General features: G+C 49.2%; 1 pseudogene; it reads right to left on the bottom strand.

The window, feature by feature from the left end:
• Nucleotides 1-561: 561 nt before the first annotated feature.
• LOC140689338 (alpha-ketoglutarate dehydrogenase component 4 pseudogene) lies at nucleotides 562-875 on the bottom strand (annotated as a pseudogene).
• Between the last annotated feature and the right edge of the window lie 3,668 nt (nucleotides 876-4,543).

Below are 4,543 nucleotides of genomic sequence, written 5' to 3'. Positions count from 1 at the left end.
GTCTAGGTTCTGACTACAGTGGTCCCCACTTATGTGTGGAGGCTACGTCCCAGGATGGCCGGTGGTTGCTTGAAACCTTGCACAGTACAAGATCCTACATACATTTATATATATATACACACACACCATGTTTTTTCCTATATATACGTACCGATGGTAAAGTTTAATTAACAAATGAGGCACAGTGAGAGAGTACGAACAACTAATGATAAAATATAACAATTTCAACAATATATTGTCATAAAAGTTATGTGAATGTGGTCTCTCTTTCAAAATATCGTGCACACATGTAATGCCTTTTCTTTCTTAAGTAAGCACTTATCACACATGGCAGTTGTAACTTGTGCAGTTTGAGGTGTGACAGCAAAACTGACACAAATTTTTTTTTTCTTCTTCACAAGTGGATGGAAAATTCATTCTTGCCGTAGATCTTAGCAACCTCAGCATGTGATTTTTTTTTCTTTCCTTCTTCTTCTTCTTTTTTTTATTTCATTTTGGAAGTCCTTTATCGTAAAAACTATTCTTTTGTCGGCTGGCAAACAGCAGCCAGAGTCTCAGCGATTATTCTGGACCTTCAAGTTGGATAAATGCAATTTTTTTTCCTTGAGACACAAATTTTCTGTCTGTATTTCTGAGGCAATGTTTTTGTCATCTCTGCAGTGTCTGGTGGGCCCTGACGCATCGGCCAGGCTGGTGGTTTCCGTCCCTTAGAATGTTGTGAAATCAAAGCAGAGTGAGAAGGTGCTCCTGCTGATCTCAGAACTTCTGATAACTGGGCTTAGGGTTGTCCCTTCTGTCAGGGAACCTTATTAATGAAGCACGTGGCTTGACCACCTGAACGACCCTGTTGCAGACACCACCTTGCTGCTCATCATGACCCTGGAAAAGGGGCAGCTCTCCTTTTTTTTTATAAAGTCAAGAATTTTCACCTTTCCACTTAAAGGAAGCACTTAACGGCTTCTCTTCGGCAGATCCGAATTGCCAGCATCACTACTCTTGTGCTTTGGGGCCAATATTAAGTAAAATAAGGGTGACTTGGACACCAGCACTGCAAAACCGAGACAGTGGATCTGAGAACTGGTACTGAGTGACCAACGGTGGGATACGCTGGACAAAGGGATGATTTACGGAGCGGGAGGGCGTGAGATTTCCTCAAACTACTCAGAACCGCAAGCAATTGAACATTTATGAATTGTTTATTTCTGGAATTTTCCATCTAATATTTTCAGATCACAGAGAACTGAAATTGCAGAAAGTGAACTCATGGATAAGGGGGGGACTTACATTGCCCTGCCTCACTGGAGCCTACCGACTGTGCTGGGGGCTGGGAGGTGGGGAAGGGTGGCTGGGAGGCAGCGGGGTCCCAGAGTTCCAGGTGCCCCATTAGGACGGCCCTCCCCCAGCATCCAGGCCCCAGCTGTTGGGTGAGGGCAGGCCACCGCCTTCTCTGAGCTCCAGGCAAGACCCCATCCCTCCTTCTCCCCGACTCTCGTGGCCTCACTGCCAGGATCCGCCTTACAACCCCTTGAACTCTCTACAGCCCAGGTCTCCCAGGCCTCACCTCCCTTCCCCAGACAGGCACCCCCAGGCCCGCCATCCTCCTCTCTTCTGATCTGTCCCTAAAGCTGGCCACTTTCCCTCTAACCCTGGCCAATCCCAGGCAAGGCCCCCACATCCTCAAACGCCTCTCTGTGTCCCCTTCACCTTCTCTCTGTCATTCCTGGGAGGCACATTCAAATCACCTCCAGGGCTCACAAACAAAGCCAACTTGCTGGACCAATTAAACAAAAATCCTGGACGGTGGGGTCCATGCACTGGTGTGGGCTCAGTGTCCCCAGGTGTTTGTCATTTGCAGCTGGGGTGGTGAGCCACAGACCCTGGCTCTCATGGGAGCTCGGTGTCCCCACCGGCTCCGCATGTGGAAGCCTTGTCCCTCCTGCCTCTCTGCTCTGTGGACCTGGGGGTGGGTGGGGGTGCCTCCTTGCACCCCTGTGTCACTGCCTGACCCTTCTCCATCGTCACTCCTGTAAAACCTACTGGCTTTGAACCTCTTGTCATTAGAGTGCAGCTTCCTTGACCTGCCCTGTGGCAGTCACCTCCCGGCCACCAGGCCACGGCCCTTGCTTGAGGATTTTAGCGCTCGGCTCTCTATCACTCTCTCTAACCACCTTCTATTTTAATTCTTGGTGTTTTCAATATCCAAGCAGATGGATGTATCTTCTGAGACTCTGGCCTCTGACTCCTTGACTTCTTGTCCTCCAATCACCCCATCTTCCTTGCTACCGTCTCACCCCATCTATAACCTCCATCTGCAGCTCGCTCCCTCTAGGATCCAGGCCCCAATAACCCCTGAAGTCCTGGATCCTGACACCTCTCCACTGTCTCGTAGTGTCCAGATTCCATTCCAAGGTCAATCAGCTGACTCACTCCATTGCCTCTACCTTTAACCCAATTACTTTCCTTTTCTTTTCCAGCCAAGTGCAGTTTAGCCAAGAGAATTTATAGCATTCCCTTGGCTAAACTTCAACCCACGTTAAATTTACTTGTCTGTCCTGTGCTGGCTCTGGTGTGGCTGAGCTTGACTGGACAAAAACACAGCCATGCCTGGCAGCCTTCAGTGAATTCACCATTCAGCGCATGCGGGTGCTCCATTCTGCCTGGCAAAGTGACTGTATTGCACTTGTCCTGAGATTCTCAAAGGTGATCCCTAAGCGGCAGCAGATGTTTCACCTGCGCAGGCAATAGAAATGCAAATTCTCAGGTCCCACCCCAGACCTGCTAGAGCAGAAACTCTAGGGGTAAGGGGCCGGCACTCTGTTGTAATGAGCCTTCCAGGTGAGTCCAAGGCACCAGGCTCTAGTCCATTTCTTTCCCCTTCTCCTAAATGACTATTTATAATTTACCCCTTTCCTGCAAAGGTCTAGTACTTCCTCCCCCACCTCACACTGAGCTTGCTCCCTTATTCACTAACAAAGCAGAAGAATTTCCTACAACACACCAGAGCCTACCCCTACTGCCCCCCACCCCCCATGCCCTCACACCCTCCTGCTCTCTCATTGGCTGTCAGTGCTCCTAAAGCCACACCCCCACTACTTCCCTGGTCTAGAGCACCCCGCAGCTCTCAGCTGGGTTTGGGCAAAACCTTCCTAACTAGTCTGCTTATACCAGCCCCTGCCCCCACACCCCCCACCCCCCGCGTCCGCACAGCAGCCAAAGTGATCCCATCGAAATGCAATTCACGTCTCTCCTTTGCCCCAAACCCTTCCTTCTGTGGCTCCTCATCTCACTCAGAGTAGAGGCCAAGTCCCTTCTATAGTCACAGGGCCCTGCATGACCTGCCTACCCCTCTGCTTCCCCCTTTTACCTCATTTCCTCCCCACCTTTTCCCCTCTCTCCACCTGCTATCACCATACCTCCCTTTTCCTCAGGCATTCTGGGCAGGTTTCCACCTCAGGGCCTTTACACTTGCTGTTCTTATCCGCAGATATCTGGTCAACTCTCCAAGTAGATCCTTCAAGTCTTTATTCAATGTCACCTTCTCAGAGAGCCTTTCTTGGCCACCTATTATAGTTTCAACTTCTAATTACTGACACTTCACTCTTCACTGCTTTATTTTATCTCCTAATATTTAGTATTATCTAATCAACTATATATTTCTCTTTTCTAATCTTGATGACTGTCTCCCAGGGGGAACATAAATTCCATGAGGGCAGGATATTTCACTCTTATTCACACTCTCAGTATCCAGCTGAGTGCCAGACATGGTAAGTGAGTTAATGCCATCAATCTCTCTGAACATTCCCTTCCTATTCTCTGTTTAATTAAAACCTGGCTCCTTTCTAAGAACATGCTTTCTCTGGAGCTCCCTTAGCTCAGGTTTGTCTTCTGTCACACTCCCCTCATTCTAAGGGGCCTAAACAGGAGGCAGGTGACCTCCCTGTGCCTGATTGTCACACCCACACCAACCTCCCTCGCTCCTCCATTAACGCCCCACCTCCCAGCTTAGAAATCCACATCATCAGACTAGACGGTCTTCCCACGGTCTCCCATGGGCCCCCGGGTCATTTCCCCCCAAGTCCTCGAAGATCTGAGCCCATGCCTCACGGTCTCTGTCTCCACCACTACTTTGCTGTGATTCTCGGTAATGTCACTCTCTTGGTAGATGATTCGTCCAAGATCCAGGTCCCTCTCCTCCTTGAGGCCCTCTTCTCCAATAGTCTTGTCCTCTGCACTAACTTGGCCCAAACCCAGACTTTGTTATTACTCATAACTGCACATCATCCATTTCTAGCATCACATGCTACGACCACCACCCCATCTTTCCAGCTCACCTCTCTGGCACCTCAACTCCAATAATCATTCCACCCGAGTCGGTACTTCATCCATTGATCCCTCCACCGTTTCACTGTCCCAACCGCCTGCTCTCACCCCACACTTGCTTCTTTACGCCACCCAGATTCCATAGCTTTTTCTCACTTCATGACTTTCACCTACTCACTGCTTCCAATTATTCACCTAGTGTTTTTTTTGTCTAAGAAAATTT

The sequence above is a fragment of the Vicugna pacos genome, chromosome 3 (assembly GCF_048564905.1).
Source record: "Vicugna pacos chromosome 3, VicPac4, whole genome shotgun sequence".
Lineage (NCBI taxonomy): Eukaryota > Metazoa > Chordata > Mammalia > Artiodactyla > Camelidae > Vicugna > Vicugna pacos.
The sequence above is the reverse complement of the archived record's forward strand: the minus strand, read 5'-3'. Positions and strand labels throughout refer to the sequence as shown.